Raw genomic sequence first — 18,871 nt, forward strand, 5'->3', positions numbered from 1 at the left:
TGCACTATAGAAGTAGTCAGAGCTGCCTATACCATGCAGTAAATAATTCTGATTAAGATCCATAGTCTAATCATTAAAATTATCAGTATTAATCTAAATAAAAAATTATTTTATTTATATAAACATATTTGATTTGCCATCCTTCGTCCTGGGGGACAAAGTCATATAAAGTCTCAGTCACACCTGTACAACCACTGCCCAAGCCTGGGACCCATATTGGATCCAGACACACCCAGGGTCCCCTCTGAGAAGGACCTCCTTTCCATATTGAACCCTGCTGTCAATGACCCCTTTGTATCTGCTGCACATCCTGCGAGTTTCTTTGCCTGGCTCATCCTGGTCCTCAGGTAACCCCTGAGGAGTGGAGAAAAGCAGGTATCGATCTGCACTGTTTTTAGGGTTCCCCTGCATGCCATTGCACCTCTGATCCTTCCTGGATTTATGTTTATGGTCATTACCTTTCAATCTCAGGCCCTGACAATTACATTTTGTTTCCAAAACATGCAGCCTTCCTATTTTTACCCTCAGTCTTTCACTGAAAGTCTTGTGGACTGTCACTAATGGAGCATTTGTGTCATATAAATTAAAAGGAGAAACAACACAGTGTCAGTAGAACACAAAGAAGGATCCAGGATTAGAACTAAGCAGATAGCTTTCATTAGAGCTCTACGTTTTTATGAGTTATTTTGAAAAATTAAAGAACTAAAAATAAAATTGCTGATTGTTTCTTTCTTGCTAGCCTCTTGCTAATTTTAACAGGTAGAAATAGATGAATATGAGAAACATTTGTTATGTTCACTGCTCAGTAAATTGTGGATAAATTCTCAGTGTTACTGAAAATTCCTGGGAGGGAGAGGTGAAAAAGGAAGTCTTTTTTCACCCCTCCCAACCACAGATGCAATGTGAAAGATGATGTGCATTAAAAAAAAAAAAAAACAAAAAAAAAAAAAACCCACTTTTTTTAAAGAGAGTTTATAGAAATAATTTCCTGAAGGAAACCTGAGGTTCTGAATCAGAGATTCGTTGCTGTAACATCAGGCTTTTAAGAGCAGAGTCACATAAGACTTATTTAAAGGTTTTGTGCATCTCTCCCTCCTTCCAGTAGCCTGCTGTCATGGCAGAAGAATTCCTTAGGTCAAAAACATCACTGTGGCACTCAAGGAGTGAAGTGGGGCTATGTCTGCCCTACCAGAACAGCCCTTGTGACAGCGGGGTACAGTTTTATGTTTCAGCAATTCCACCCTTCTGATATTCTGCTAATCCAGAATATCAGCCCTTTCACCAGTTTGGCATCCCTGGCTTGCTGGAATAATGTCAGGGGACATCTCTCTCATTATCAACACCTCTGCAGCTCCAGATCATTGAAATGTGCTAAAGCAGATGTTCTTATACATTAATGGGTTGAGAAGAAAAATGATGAAGGAAGCTAGTAGTGGCAAAATCCCAAGTAAATTTATTTTTCAGCTTTGAAGGAAGACAAAATCATGGAATAACAATATCTTCAGGTGCCCAAATCAAGAGACATTAATCCCAAATTGAAAAACCTTTGCTATCCTTTTGAAGAAAACTTCAGGCTGGCTTACAAGTAATAGTGGGGCCATTCGGGGCAGGGTAGTTAAAGAAGAATGTATTTGGTGAGGGGTTAGGGGGGAGGGAAAGGATTTACTCCGTTACTACTTTTTGTCAGCTTTCATAGAAACATTGAATGGCTTGGGTTGGAAGATCATCCAGTCCCAATCTCCTGCTGTTATCATGTTTGTAAGTCAGGCTAACAAGAAAGAAGCAGCAATGAAGGAACAAGAATCCACCATATCAATTTGGTTTCCTTCTCCCAAGAATCCAAGAGCCAAACAACTGAGGCCTTGAAATAGTGACCTCAAAATAGTTAAGCAGAAAATCTTGGCAGTATTTAGCATTATTTTGTAATGTATTCCTGAATAAAAGTACTGAATTTCAAAGAGACGATTTTTTTAAAAATCTCTATATTCATCAGATACATTAATTTTCAGATTTTTTTGTCTTTTTCATGTTTGAGACTGAAGCAAAGGAATGCCTTCTCTCCATTTTGTTTTGAGCTCCCTTTTCCTTTTCATATTGGCCTGACACGATGTTTTGTTGTAGAGTGACTTTTCCTGCTTATTCACTGCTCTTCTCCAAACTCCCACTGCTCTTTTCTTGGTTACAAACGTGAGGATATAAGCCTGAAAACTCCTGCTGCTCTGTACTGGGTCATGATTTTGCTCCAGGTTTCACAGGCAACCCACAGCTCTTGGATTTTGGCAGTGTGGAAGTGCAAATATTCCAGGTATTGATTAGCTTCTCAGAAAGTAGTTGTAGAACAAAAAAAAGGCAGAAAAAAAAAGGAAAATGGAAGTTATTTTAGGCATAAAAGTGAATTTTTTTTAACAAGGAACTATGATGAGGCAAGGCTAGTGTAATTTTTTAAAAATAGTAGACACAAAGATTTAAAAATTGGAATTAATAAGGCAAAGTTATAGAATATTACCTCACAGGTGTTTCTTGGGATTAAAAAAAAGGTCACCTTGTTATATAGATTTAGTATCAGTTTATATAACTGCACAGGGAATTATGCACTAGAAAAATAGTCCTGCGGCAAGTGAGTTTATATTTATAGAAAAAAAAAAAAGTATAAACATGTTTACAGTCAAGCCTACTTTTTTATTAAAAGAAAAAATCCATTCTAGGTCTACATTTGAAGAAAAATATGTTTCTAGCTCTCTAATTCCTGTTACAGCTTTGCAGTTCATTTCTACAGCTCAAATAAAACAGACCACTAAGTGACTCATGATATTTTTTAGAACATGGCCACAGTGAGAAGTGGTTTGCAGCCAAGGAAGAGGAAAGTGGAGAATCATTTTAAACACAATTCAGAATCGCTACTTTGATTACAGGACAGGGAAGAAAAATACCCTCTTTGGGTTGTGTCAGCATCAATTTTAAATTGACCCTGCAAAGCTCAGGAGCCATCTGGAAGATGGAAAGATGAGTGTCAGGAGTCCTTTTTGACTGGACAGGAGCAGGAAATTCCTGGAGAGGAATGGCTGATCATGACACACCCATTGCAAGCCCAGTTTAGGAAAGGGTGAAAAATCCAACTTTTGTGAATAACTTCTTGATATATTCTCCAAAAACATTACTCTATTATATCCTTGTGATAAGATGGGAAAGCGAAGTAAAAATGTGTTTCCCCTGGCAACAGGCAGAGCTGGCCACGGCTGATTTACACAGAAAACATTAAATGAGAACAGCCCCCACCACGTGGGGTGCACATCTTGTGCTTGTGCACATTTTGGTGTATGTATGGTGGCTGTACAAACAAGCTCTATTTATAATCAGCAGGTCACTGATGAATAGAGGCACTTGGTTTTGCTTACAACTCATAATTAATATTTTATCATTTCCTATCAGGTTCTTAGGCTCAAAGGTGCTATCATGGGCATTTCAATGATGAAGTTAGTTTGTCATAGTCCCTGCAGCCATGAACCATTTTAATTGTTGATGCATGTGGAGAGATGATTGATATGAAAAGGAATTCAGTGCAGTAAACTATTGCACCTCAAACATCTCCATCCCACATATCACTCTACACACAAAAGCTCACCAGATTAGCCTTGTTTAAATATTATTTGCATTTAAATTGCAGGATGGTTATAGATTGTGTATTTTATGAATGAGGCTAAATGCTAAAGCCAGCAGTTACATATTCCTCTAAACACTGAGATTCACAGGTGCACTTTGAAGGCCAAGTTCTAAGCAGACTGAAGAGTCAAGGGCATGAGAGGAAAATCTCATTTGATTTCTGCAAAGTTAGGGGCTGGGAGATGGGGCAGGAATGCACTGACTCTGTTCTGAACAGCGAACAAAGGGAAATATTCCTTGTGAGAAGTGCCTTTGTAAACCCATCTTCATTCAAATATTGTACAGCCTTAATAGATTTTTTTATGCACTAAATTGTTCTGTTCTTTCGCAGTTAACTTCAACATGCTGTGTAGAAGGAGACTATACTGATAGACTGCTACCAAGTCACTTCTACCCAGAGCTTCAGTAATGAAGCCTCTAACTGCATGTTGATGCTAAATACCATTGTTAGGAAACCAAATTATATTTTGTCCATGCTCACTGGGAAGAAGCGCAGTAGGTCACTCATTCTGAATAACAAATCAGCCTCTTAGTCTTCCCCAGAATAGTTCATTATTCAAAAAAATCCATTTTTATTTTCATTTTTTTCTAAAGGTTGTTGTAAGTTTTATAAAAACATGTTTTTCTTTTCCAGGGCTTTCTAAATTCAGTGCCAAGTAGCTAAAATGTACATTACCCTTGGAAAAGAAAATAGTTTCCCTTCAAAAGGTTAAGAAAAATAGAATTTAAATTTCTCTGTGTGGGTTAAAATCTGTAGGGTTTCACTTTGTTGTGCTAACAAAGGACAATATGTCAAAAAATGACTCTTTAAATTTATTAGGGAAGGGTATGGGAATACTCTTGGAAGAATGATAGTATCAAGCACCTCCTTTGGAATCATGTCTGCTTATTCAGAGTTTTATTGATGAGATCCTGGAAAACCCTGGCTGACAAAGAATCTGGTCCTAATCCAGAAAATAATGAAAGAATGGAGTATCTGGGGTGGGGGGGGAATGTGCCTACTGGCAAAGGTGATTATTGAAAGACTTCATCAAAAGAATGAAGCTGTGTCACTGGCATGCTGGCTGTGACTTGCAGGGCATCAGGAAGAGAGCTTGGGAAATTGTTCATGATGAAGGAAGAGCTCATTTAAGAAAGATGAGATCTTTTTTCCATTAAGCTAGAGAGTCACTTATTGGAAATGTTCAACTTCAAAATTGTAATAACTCACAGACTGCTCAGAGGAAGTTCTTCTGCTCCATCAGACACTAAAGGTTTGTGGTGTATATAGCAGAGGGTTTGTGATTTGTTTGCTCAGGCCATGGGGCTACTGTACCTACTCATAGCCTTCAAGACAAAATGCTAAACAAAAAAATGAAGCACAGTGAGGAGGCTGGTGGGTCTGCTTAGAAAAAGTCCAGAACTCTCACCTGGAGGCAATGCCCCTAGGCCATAACCTCCTTTGTCATGGCAAGAAAAGAAGCTGCTCCCAACATACTTTGGTACTATATCAGATTCAATGTATCCCACTGGCCCTTCCCCTCACCCTGCCTCTGTACCACCCCCTCTCTATCCCTATAGAAACCCTTGCTCCCTCTGACTTCTCAGAGTCTTGTCTGGTCCCTGGACTGATCCACAGCAGAGGGTTAATAAAGCCTCTCTGTGGAACTCCAGATGAGGACTCAGTCCCTTCTTCTGTGTCACCCCCTCTACAAGAGCTGAATTCACTAAGGTGAGAGTGCAGACGTGCCTGTGTTCCCAAGGTGTCTTCACAGAGATATTTCTTGGGAGGGTTGTGGCACTCTGATCAACGCCCTGCCATGACAGAACAACATCAATGACACCTCTCTGCAACGTGCACAGTAGCTCCAGTGGACTATGACATAATTCATAGGGAAATAACTCCATGGTCTCATATTTTTGTGCTTGTCATTCCTCTTTCTGTTACCTTCCAATTTATTTAGGGTCTGAGCCTCTCACTCTTCCCACACCTGATGTTGGTGAGTTTGTAGTCACTGCTGGAATGAATTCTAACCATTCTGAGTACTTTGAGGCTGTGAAGAAGTGCCCAGAGCTGGACTGAAGACATGGTGAGAGACTGAGGGAATCAGGATTCCTACATCTGAGGTTGTTCTCCACAGCTTCTTCCTGCAGTATCTCCCTTCACTCTATGCCCATCCCACTCCCTTTGGTGGCTCAGAAGCCTAGGCAGACTATCTGGAACAGACTGTGCTCCCCCAGGCGAGTTGCACACACCAAATAGCAAATACGATGTGCAATTTCATGTCTGTGTTTACAGAAAGTGGGGGGAATACTTTGAGCAATACATGTGAAATGTTTGTATGGCTGCTGAGACTCAGTAAATTATTATTATTCCTGGTAATAGTTCCAAAAAAGTGCCTGCTATTTATTTGTATTTCAGAGATGCTTCCCAAAATAATAGACAGCATATAAACTCAAGGGCACTGGGTTCACAGATGCACCAGCTGCTCTCCCAAGTGGAATTCTTTACAAACAGCCAGTGATATGCTCTGTGCTAAGAAGTTTAAAGCATTTTTTTATTAAACTAGGAGTGTTAGAATTGTGTATATCTCCTGGTATTTCATTAAGGTTACTGGCCTTGTGTCCAGGGGAATAATAAGATGCCAAAAGGCTGCAAGAAATGCAAATAAAAATGATACGTAGTCCTGGGACTGTTATTTGCAATACTGTGTTATTTTAATTCTCTAGCACTAGCACTGGCTTGAGAATAGCAGGCTAAAGCTGAGAGTTACTGATGCATATCCTCAACCACAGGACAAGACCTTTTTCATGCACTCTTTAAACCATTTATCTAGTTCTCTATACCAGGATGGTTTGGAGTAGACTTTCAGGATGTTGAGTTTTAGACTGATTTAGAAAGCTCAGTTAAGAATGACAGCATCTTAAAATGCATGAGCTAAACCTGCTCTGGTTTACTCTGTGGGGAAGCTTGTCTTTCTCACGCTCCTACAATAAGAAAGTAGCTCCTGAATACTTAAAATTTGGAATAATTTTCTGCTTCTCCCATCAATTATTTTAAATCTTTGGAACCTTAGACTCTGCCTTTTGTGTGATGTATTTAAGTGATAGATTCTGTTTGCCATGAGGGCAAGACTACAATGATTGTTAATAAGTTAATTGCAGCAGAGCATTTGTTCAAGGACTGACCTATTTTACAGTACTGGTAACAGAAAACCAACTATTATAACCCAGAGCAATTGTGAAGTGCTTTTGTGGTCTGTGGCAGTGGGTAAGAACTAGAGAGATTCTAAATGTGCCAAGCATTATGCCTTCTCCTGACAAATAAATCTGCCCGGTTAAATCTAACCTGTCAGATCAGACAGTTCTCTGCTGCACAGAGCACTGGCAATCCCTATGTCAGACTGCAGAAATCACCTGCAAATTTAACTTACTCTTTACTCTCAGTATTGTTTAAAATAATAATAATAATCATATATACCTGATTTGGCTATAATAACATCCACAAACAAATAAAAATCTTTCAAATATCTTCTATGGAAACCATGTAGGCTGCAGTCTGCAAGGCACATTTTCCCTTCTCTGGCTATATTGTCATTTTAAAGAAGGCCTCATGATGTTCAAGTGCTCCTAAGAGTCGTGTTTGTTATAGAAGAGAATATGAAAATTGTGCCTGGAGTCAGTTACAAGGAAGCACATGCATTGTCAGATAATCCCTTTGGAGGTTTATCAGGTGGAACATTTTTTCCATCAAAGTTACTTTCATTTCCAAACAGAAATATTATTTTTGACTGGATAAACAGTTTAAAAGGGAACACAAAGGAAAATTAAAAGGAAAATCCTAAAAGTCACTGTATTTGGTGACATCCCCATCCCTGGAGGTATCCAAGGAAGGCCTGGACATGGAACTTAGTGCTCTGGTCTGGGTGACAAGGTGAAAACGGTCACAGGTTGGACTTGATAGTCTGGGAAGGCTTTTCCAACCCCAATGATTCTGTGTTATCCTATTCTATATTTTCACAGCATCCACTACAAATGATTCCCACTTTAGTGTGAGATTTTCAGATCTTACCAGGGTTGAAATATTTATTGATAATAAGTCTTGCAGCAACTTTTGTGGGCAATATATTGCTACGTCTGATAGGATCCATTCAACAGGAAAACAGTCTTCTGGTTAGCATTATTAGGGAAAAGGAAAAGTTAATTTCATAAGCTACTCATCGTAAAATTAGCAGAAATGAATGGAAAGTTCAATTTCTCTTGTAAGGCCTTGAGGACGACAGAGCCCCTGCTGACCAAAAAGGCCAAAAAGGCTGAGAAGAAAGGGCCATCCCTGTCAGGGAAGAATATTTTGTTGTGAAGTCTGCCCTATTCACAGGGTTTTTTATTTTTATCCCAGATTAATGGAAGAAATAGGCCGCCGTACCTAACAGCCATTTTCAGGGACTTGAGACTCAACAGCTCTGCTCATCTGGGTCACAGAGCTGGACCCTGGTCCTCACCCACAGGTCACACCCCAGCCTGCCTTCAGCTCTGCCCTTCCCACGAGCACCCCTGGGAGCTGTATATACATCACACAGCCCCAGACTGGCTTAGGCTGGAAGGGACCTTAAACCTCAGTGCCACCCCCTGCCACGGGCAGGGACACTTTCCACTGTTCCAGGTTGCTCCAAGCCCCGTCCAGCCTGGCCTTGGACACTTCCAGGGATGCAGGGGCAGCCACAGCTTCTCTGGGCACCCTGTGCCAGGGCTTCACCACCCTCACAGGGAAAGACATCCTCCTTGTATCCCATCTAACCTACCCTCCTTCAGCTTAAAGCCATTCACGCTTGTCCTGTCCCTCCAGGCCCTCCTAAGGAGTCTCTCTCCATCTTCCTTGCCAGCTCCTTCACCTACTGGATCTCCCACTTAATTTGAATCACCCCAGTTCAGAAGCACCAGTGGGATTGGGACATAAAGTCCCATTTATTTAGAAAGCTGACAGCCATATTCCATACTTGGAACTGGTAACTAAAAGGCTTAATTAGCAGCTATTCCCATGGCCTGTCTGGACACCAGTGTGTACATCCGTGTGTTCTCCACACAAGCAGCTGTGAACGTGTCACCACCCACCCTTCAAAGGGTGCAGATTTCACTAGCAGCAGCTAATTAAAGTCTGTTCAGAGGGTTTGATAACAAACACCAGCACTATTTGATGTAGGCAGCTTTTCCTCTGTGCTGCTCTGATCACCCTCCTTCCAGTTGCTTTAGTGGTTTGCTGTATATTTTTTTAATAGAGCTACAACCTTGCAAGTTCTTGTGTGCGCTCTAATGACACGACCAGAATCACCTTTCTCTGGTTATTGCACACCAGCCCAGCTACGCAGCTCAGTCCTGTTTTATTCAGGGATATATCAGCACATCTCCTGCCATGAGTCAGTGAAGGCCCCCCAAATGTGCCCACCTCGAATTGGTCACTGGGACAAGTGGTTTGCACACACAGACTCAGAAAACATCTGCTTATGGTATGAAAATGGAATAATTTAGGTTTACAGATCAGTGGGGGAATAAAAGGTCACATCAGCTGTTATTTAAAATCCTATCTGAGGTATGCACCAGCTAGTCAAAAAAGGGGTTAAATTAAATATTTATGTTAACTGTAAGCCTTAGCATAATCATTTGCACTTCTAATTTACATTGAATTAAATGAAGAAATCTTATAAAGGTATTTCTAAATTACATTTGCAAGAATAGACAGGTAAAAAATTAATATACCTATGTAATATGATGCATTCCATACTTCTTATATATTATATATTATTAAATTATGAAAAATGAAAAAAAAAACTAAAAGAAAAACTGTATTTAACCATCCTGTCTCCTAATGGGAAAACTTCTGAAGGACTCCCTGTAGAGCCCCTTCTAGGTTTTATTCTTGCACACATTCCCATGAAAATGATGCAATGCAAAACGAAGTAGAAAGGATTAAACTTCCTTTTAAGTGCCTAAAGAGATGATCAGCTGAAAACTTTGCGTTCTGGATTTAGAATTCACAGGCCACATAAAGACATGCGAGTGTGAAAGTTTCAATAATCTGAATGTGTTACTTTTTTACATTTCCATGCTCAGACATCACACAGTATTTGTTTCCCCAGAAGAAAACCCATCCCTTCCAAATTTAGTCTATTTGTTGCTTTTTCAAATGTAGCATGTTAGCACTTTTTTAATTTCAAACAAGTTGCACCAAACCCAAATGCTTCATTACACATCACCTTCAGGAGTGACAGACAGCAGAGGCCCATTAAAACAAGTGATTTATATAGACACAAGTAGATTTAATTTATAATGTGCTTAAATGTGGTGCCAAGTCACTAAGAAAATAATTCCTGGTTTTTTATGAGATCTGTGCCCTCTGCTTCACCCTCCCTTTTCAAATAGAGAATTCCTAGGAATTTTTGGGTTCTCACCTTGATCAGACCACTCATTTCCAGGAAAGATCTTGACAAAATACATTTGCAGAGCAAGCATGATTAAAATTAGTAGTTACTGTAGCTTCTTTTCAATTTTTGTGTGACTTTCTTAGACAAGTTTTTCCCTACTTGTAAATTTTCTTTTAGTGCTTCACTGTTGTGTTCTTTGCTTTCTGCTGCTGCTGAGGACCAATATTTTCTCCAGCACAGTTACCAATCCTTCTTTTGGTTTTAATATTCTTTCTTTAGAAGAAATAAGCTTAGCAGGATTTCGGAGCCCTCAGCAAATCCCACTTCCCAGCTACGAGGATGATGACTTTTCTGCCTACACATTTCTAAACAATAGTATTTCTATATTTTCCTTACTTGTACAAATCACCAGAAAGTTTTATGCAGTGTAATTTTTTTTTTCACTGCTTATGAGACAGGAATAGAATTGAATCTGCCAAGATTTTAAAAAGTTTTTAAAGAGCCCTACCAGTTCACAGTGGGATTTTATTACTGCTGTCATTTCTATAACATTTTTGATCTTATTATTTTATGCATAGAAGTAAAACCACCATCTATGTACACGTTACTCTTTGTAGTGTCTACCATTTTTAAATCAACCCTTCCTTCCTTCCTTCCTTCCTTCCTTCCTTCCTTCCTTCCTTCCTTCCTTCCTTCCTTCCTTCCTTCCTTCCTTCCTTCCTTCCTTCCTTCCTTCCTTCCTTCCTTCCTTCCTCAATACAGATAGAGGACATTCTGTTGTTTCTATTTCATCCATAGAGAAATTTAAAATTTGGTTTACATGGATTATGACTGATTATAGAAGAGACAAGAAATGAAATCTAAAAGTATTCCTGGTTTTATTTGTGGGATTTTTTCCCCTTTCAGATCAAAGGAAAATCCTATTTTATTTTCATATTCATATTCCCTTCCTGCTCCTTATTGTGTAAAAATCCTAGAGTATTGGTGATTTTAAACCTCCATGTTGGGTTGAATGACGTGACTGGTTCAGCAGCCTCTTCTAGAAGTTTATTCCTAGTTGTGTAGAATAAACCATAAATAACTAATCCCTACTAAAAACTTTACAGAGAGCCTAAATAAAGTAATAAATTGCCGTCCAACAGGCTTCTGTAAAGCTCCAAACCTTCCCAGTGGGACAAATCTTCAGGATCTAAAAAACCCCAGGGTTTACTGCTTACAGAGCTCTGGAATCCTTCTGCTGATGATGTGTTCAGCATTGAAAAGCAAGCCAAACTACATCATGAATTTTTCAAGACAGCAATGGAAACATGGGATTTACGATCATTGACTCCTGCTGAAGGCTGATCCTGTAGATCTGTATTTGTCATTTCAATTGCATAAAGTCATTTTTCAGTTTTTCATGGCTGGCTGAAGGGTTAGAGTGCCAATGGAAACATCAGGTTGAAATAACAGATGTCAGAAATATTGCACCAGGAACCAGGAGCTACTTTAAAGGACCTTGTAAAATATTGTTCCTTCTTATACTGAACATAGGGGCAAGAGCATTTTTTATTTGCTTTTTAAGTCAATTGGCACTTTGTCTCAGCTGGAACCAAAGGCTGAGATTGTACAGGAATTTCAGTTTGCCAGTGAATGTGAAGTTTTGTTTTCAAGGCAGTGAGCTACTTGCATCTGCTTTTGCTGAACAATAAATAAACTGGATATTTAAAGGTCCTAGAATAGTATAAAAGCATTGTATCACTCCTTTATAGGTGTCCCACAGGAAAATATTTAATTTTTGTTCTCTCTTGCATTCATCTAAAGAAAGGCTATTAATTTTCTTTTCAGTTGTGCTTTTCTCAGGGAATATCCCCCTGTACCTTTCTGGCTTGAGCTGTGCTTGAAGGTTTCCCCAGCATAAGTATGTCAAACAAGAGTGTGAAAAATCATTTCGCTGTCCATGGGAGCCCTGGAACCTGCCTGAGGGGCAGAAATCTCAGTGCCTTGGAAAGAAAGGCCTTAAGTTGTGACAGGGACACTTAAGGGCATGGAGAACTGCTTCTTCTCCACAGTTCTTTGCAGTTTTACGTTAATGTACCCCAGTTCTGCTTCCCTGGTTAGCCTGAGGGCCTCTCCACCCCTTTTCCCCCTTATATGTATGATCCCTAGAATGTTCTCCCTTCCCTGCCTACCCATTGGCCCCATTTTGCCACAGTGCAATTTAATGCTGTATCTTAGGTTATAAGTGTTCTGTTCAATGAAAATATCATTGGATTTTATTTAGGATAAGAGATCAATATTTGCCTGATCCTGCATTAGAAAATGCAGTTGTTCATATATATCAAGGAAACTGCTATCACTGTTAAACAGTGATCCAGGCAAGAAGGGGTTTTTTGTTATTATTTTTCTCCTATAAGGAAATTTGATTCAGAGTTATTTTGGTATGGATTTTGTAAAGATCCTGATTTTGAAGGAAAAAAAAAACCCACAGACTGGTACCACAATGAGACAAACTGAGAAACCAAAGTAAAAATTCTGCAAAACAGAGTGCTTCAAGTTCCTCTTAGCAGAAGAAGTATGAAATCAGGAATGGAACTCAAATGCTTAACCTCATAAACTTCCTGGCATTCTTTGTTGATAGTTTTGAATAAGGTCTGTACAACCTTGTTACATAAATATTAAATATTGTAACAAGCCATTTGCTTGTAAAGCATTTGTTTGTAAAGGCATTGCTCCTACAAAAAGAAGCAACATTTCATGTGGTGTTTTAACCTGCAGGCACCTAGACCCCACAGAGCTGTTCATTCATTCGTTTCTTCATTCCCCCCAGCTGGCGTCAGAGTAAGGTAAAACTCCTGGGCTGAGATAAAGAAAGTTTAAAAGAAAGGGAGAGGAAGGAGAAGAGGAAAGGGAAAAAAAGGAGCCCTTGTTAAGATCAGAAGTATCAGCCCTTCACCTCTGGGGAACTGCCTTCTGGAAGCTGGATCAGCAATTTTCCTGGAGGAAACACCTTTGTGATTGCTTTTCTTTACAGTTCTCATACCATGACTCATCCCACTTCCTCACACCCTCTCCATGGTCCCACGGGTGAATCCAGAGCATGGCTTGTGGTACAGACCCACTGCAGCTCCTTGAGCAGAGGAACACACTCCTGACAGACAAAAGGCTCCCCACACAGGTGGGGAACAGGACATATCCTGTGGGAAATCCTGGAACTACCATGACAGTGTCTCCACAGCCAAGAGAGGATGTAGGGAGGAAAAGAGCCTTTGTCCATATTGTTGTAGTTGGCCAGCCCGTTGTCCCCTCTGCTTGGCCCTCTCCATGCCATTACTTTGATGAGCTGGCACACAGTGATATTGTCCTCCATACAGGACTTGTCACATGGATCACATTCACTTGACTGTATCTCTGTCTTTGGATAACTGCCCATTGTCCAGGTCATCCTGAATCACCCTCAGCACAGCCAAGTCCCTCTCTAATGCTTCTTTCCATGGTGGCCCCCTTGCCTGTATGACATCCAGCATCTTCTTTAAAGGGGTGCCTTCCTTCACCCCTGACAGAAGCCACCTCCACAGCCTGTGGCTTGTGCTCCTTTTCAAATCACTTTGTCATTGTCCCGTTACCTAGAAAGTGATCCCAGCTTCTTGGTTCCCTACCTTGTAACTTCAGGCTGCTGGCCCACATGGATTATAGGTGAAATCTTTTTGCCTGTCTCACAGCTCACTGAAGGATGAGTATCAGATGTACAGAATCAGGAAGCATAGCAATAGCTATATGCTGGTTCAACATTCCAAGTATATCCAAAATTCTCAAGAACCATTGCAACTAATGTGGAGGAGAAGGGAAAGGTGAAGGAGTGGAAGGAAGTGTCCTCCCTTGACTCCCTCATGGATTGGCTTTGAGGAGAAAAGGTAAAGAGAGAAGCTATTAATAGTTTCCAGAAGATACTTCCTGAACTGCAGAGCTGATGGTAATGCTGAGTACAAATACCAGATTAGTGTCACAACCAGTAAATTTATCATATCATGAGCGAGGGTTACACAGTACAGAAAAATAATAACCTTAACCCAACCCCCATGGATGCCAAACAGCACAACAGGGAACATTCACAGGAGGTGAGGTACCACATGCCATAACTCTGGGAGTGAGCACAGTAAGTCTGAGATCAAATAAATAAAGATTCTGACCAGAAACTATTAAAATAATATAATTAATTATTATAAAAATGTGGGGTTATTTCTAACATGCTGTGGTCAGATTCGTCATTATCTCCAAGCTTTATGCCCCATATTGGATGTTGTAGTTTTCCTGGCAGGCAGCTAAACATTACAGCCATTCACTCATTCTCACTTCAGTGGGATCAGGGAGGGAGAGAAGCAGAAAAAAAAAATCCAAATTCCTGGGTTGAGAAAATGATGGTTTGAAATAAAATGAGGGGGCAGTAATGATAATGAAGAAAGAATACACAAAGTGCTGCACAATGCAGCTCCTCAATACCCACTGACAGATGCCCAGCTGAGTAGAGGTTGCAACTCCTCCTCCCCCTTTATTGTTCATCATGATGTCATCCAGTGTGGAATAACCCTCCAGCAGCTTGGGTACACCGTCCTGGCTCCGTCCCCTCCCAGCTTCTCGTGCACACACAGCCAACTTGCTGGCAGGGCAGCCCAAGAAGCCAAAAACTGCTTAGGTCAGTGTAAGCCCTGCTCAGGAGCAACCAAACCATCAGTGTGGGTTCAACACTGTTCTCATCCTAGAGCCAAAACACAGCACTGAACCAGAGCTCTTGGCTACAACAGGTTTCTGTTAAATAGCAGCACTCTGTTGAATGGAAAACAGGCAGGAGGCTCTAAATCCAGCAAAGAGCTCAGTTCCCCAGCAGAAACACAGCTCTGGGCTGAACCTGTGCAAATTGGACCCTCAAAGCAATTCAGAACCTCTAAAGCCTTTCTTGTACTTGGGCAGTGTTAGGAGGAGCCACTTCCACTGATTTTGAAGGTACCCAATGAGGATTAGGTGGTAGCACAGGAATAGCTCATTTCTGAGTCCTAATTTGTCTTGCCTGTTTCCTCCTTGCTGTAACCCTGCCACAGAGTGGCCCAAGGCAATCAATCCTGATGAGTGTCCTGGGTGGTACCATGTTCCTGCAGCACAAACCTTTCCCAGGATGTAGAGGTGATGAGGAAAACACAGGAATTTGCTCTGTTACAATTTATTAATTACTGCATCTACTATCAATGAATGAATATATGGATTTAAAAGGCAATACACATGTGCATTATGTTTTTGATCTCTGAGTGCCAAGAAGTCTGTGTGCTCATCCATATATTTGCAAGGACCTTGTAGGTTCCTAAATGTCACTTGAATGCTTATGGCAGAAGCATTACAGTAGGAGTTTCATATTTTTCTTTTCCATTTAAAATTTTATTTCAAGACATTAAGAGTGATTCTGTCACATAATATACCATTAACTGGGGCTGTGGCTGCAGACAAACACCATGACCCTCTGTGATCCGTGTGACAAAAAGCTCCTTTATTGTTCTGCACCCTCCTTAAATAGGGGGTTTGAATTTCCCAGACATATGTGATTACAGTCTTACAGTCCCAGTTACTCATTTCCTTGGCCAATGATACATCTGCACTTAGGGTTCGATAGATTGGCTGGGATTCCCTGTATTTGTTCAAATCCATCCTGCCATCACTCACCCAGGTACCTGCCCATCTCCAGGCTGGCTGAGTTTTAGCTTACAGCTTTTAGACCAGCTGCAATGCAAACAGCTGCAATGTGACAAAACTAAAACAAAATAATAAACTCATTTTCTTCTACTCATTAGAGGAGAAGGTTTTAGGGTGTGTTTTAGGACTTTCTTAGTGAGACGCAGTTTAAAGAAAGCTTCACAGGGATATTTTTTGCCTGTTTGTTTTGTTGGGGTTTTTTTCCTTATCATTTAAATGCTCATTATGCTTTTATGTGGAAACTGGCCTGTTAAAGAGGAACAGGGAGCAGGCTTAACCTGTAGATGCAGGGAGCTTCAGCTTGAAACCCTGGGGACACTTAGCTGGGAGGAAGGACATCCTTGACATCATGGTGAGAGAATGGAAAGAAGAGTTGTCTCATGGGAACTAACATGTTAACCAGGTTGTTACAAATAAAGTGTTGCTCTTGGTTTTGATATATGGTTGGCTGGCTGCCTGCTACATATGTGGTTTTCTTCTTTATCCTTGCTTTCAGTTGGATCCTGCACCCTCCACCCCGCCTGTATATTGGTGTGATTTCCAGGTTTCGGGGTCTTTGGAGCTTGTCCCTTGTACCATGCAATTTTTCTACATTTGGTATTTTATACATTAAAAGTTCTTTGTTTTTTGGCAACTCCATCATTCCCATCTCTCTGAATTACCTGGGTGGTCCAGTCCTGGTACTGCTGCCCACGGGCAGCAATACTTTTACAGTAGGCATCACGAGACAGAGGTGAAGAAACATCCTCATATCTTTGGACATGTAATTCTTTCACTGTCTTGTCCCTTTCTGTACAGTTGTTGATGACTTCCCTTGGCAACAGAATATTATAATCTTAATAAATTATAATAAAACTTCAGAAGTTTTTTTTTAAAGGATTAAATTCTTGTTAAGATAGGTGGCAAGACAGAAGGCCAAAAATGAAATACTGCCTTGTTGAAGAAGACCACCGTATTAGGCACCAAAGAATCCATATAAAATAATTACAACAGGATTTTTTTACTCCAATCTGTGAGTTGAACTCAGATGTTACACCTACTGTGGATACTAAATTAGAGAAATCTAAGTATGTAAAACACATACCCAGGGAAAACTATAACTTTTGGTATTGTAATAATGAAAAAACCACTTTTTGTAGATGAAATGAGAAAATTAGTATTACTTTAAAAAAGTTCTTTTTAATGAACATCTGAAATGAGAATACTCTTCAAATGTGTCAAAAATAAATCATACTAAACAAATATATGCTAAAATTAAGCCTTTACTATTATAAATTAATGAAAATATAACCAAATCACATAATTTTATTAATGTTAGTTTTCCAGTCTATTTTGTTTATTTAGTTTGATTATTTGAATTTTTATCAACCAGTCTTTTGTGTTCTCTGGATTGATTCCTGAAAGAAATCATATGCAGAAGAATATACATAGCCAGAATAAAATTAATTTTAAAAAACTCTATGAAGATTAGTGTGAGTGATCCTAAAAATAGACTAGGACTAGGACTCTCTTCTAGAGAGTCTTTCCATACTGTTTGGAATGAATCCTAAACATCTCAGAAACTACAGCTTTTATTGTGATACAGAGTTGTGCTCCTAGAGCACACATCGAACTCCATAAATAATTGCTTTTCACAGTTTATTTGTCTGGTTTTACAGGAATTCATATACAAAACTAAAATGCAATTATATGATATATTTTTGAAAAACACTGAGGCATTCATGAACTTAAGGTGCATCCATATTAGTATATGTCACCCTGTAAATTTGGTACTCAGGGAAAAATCCAAGGTTATGGTACATGCCTTGCCATTTCTGTCTTTAAATTCTGAGCCTTCACAGTGATTATTACCTTTACAGTGGTTCTTTCGTGTGCATTTCATATTATTTTGGAGAAGTACCTCAGTACCTCATGTAAACCCATTTACACCATTGAATGGAATTCTAATTTTCTTTGCCTTTCTGAAAAGAGTAATTTGGTTTCTTTAGAAAGAGAAAAATGTGACAAAACATTTGAAGCAGAAAAGTTAAGTGGGAGACAGGAGAAAAATCTCATGTTAAAGCAGCATATTTCCAATTTTTTTTTAAAAAATGTACGTATTTCTGAGGAGAGATTATTTAAGAGACAGCAAAGGAAAACACTTCATCTGCTTTTCTTTACTCACATAAAGAGTCTCCATTTCTAAATGTAATGAGACATTCTGCATTTTTTTGCTGGGAATTTTTATTTTAGCCCTTGATGTGAATTAAACATACACTTGCATTTAAAAATAGAAATTAAAAAAAAATCAGAAAGCAAACAAAAAAAAACTAAACTAAACAATTAAAAAAAAAGGAAAAAATACCCCAAACAAATAAAAACCATCAATACATGGAACAGAGATCTATTACTACAACAAAGTGACTGCAAAGCAGCACCACAAGCCCAGCCTTGGATCCATCTCCCAGCCCACACCAGATCAATTCCTTGGTCACAAATTGCTGCTGCTTCTGAGGAATTACAATTTAATGTCCCTTTCAACATAAAGCCCCAGAGAAAAGAAAAACATTATAAATTTTTTTAAAATCCTCATATTCCTTACTAGAATAATTTTAGATTTTATTCTTCTACTATATGTTTTACCATTGGTTTCCTTTCTTAACAAGATAACTTTACACTGATTTAGGTAATAAATAATTGCATATTGTAGATAGCCTAATTAATGTCATTCCCAGGTTGGAAAGGACAACAGTCTCAGGCACAGGGTGGGATTGTTGAGGTATCTGTGCAGGGACAGGAATTAAACTTGCTGATCCTGGTGAATATCCTTTGAACTCAGGATATTCCATGTTTCTGTGATATTGATTTTAAACATCTGCACATTTTTCAGTTCACAAGTTTCTGTTACCTATTATTCTTTCTATACCTTTATCAGGCTTCTTAACCAGAAAAGCAAGAGTGTGAAATTTTCTTTCCTTGAGTTGCTTATAAATCACAGGACATTAATTATAAAAGGAAGGGAAAAAAAAAAAAAAAAAAAAAAAAACAAGGGGAAAAAAATATACCAGTCATGCATCAGCAAAAATCCCAATGAAACAAACCTTGAGGACTGGAAG

The sequence above is a fragment of the Cinclus cinclus genome, chromosome 8, assembly GCF_963662255.1.
Source record: "Cinclus cinclus chromosome 8, bCinCin1.1, whole genome shotgun sequence".
Taxonomy (NCBI): Eukaryota; Metazoa; Chordata; class Aves; order Passeriformes; family Cinclidae; genus Cinclus; species Cinclus cinclus.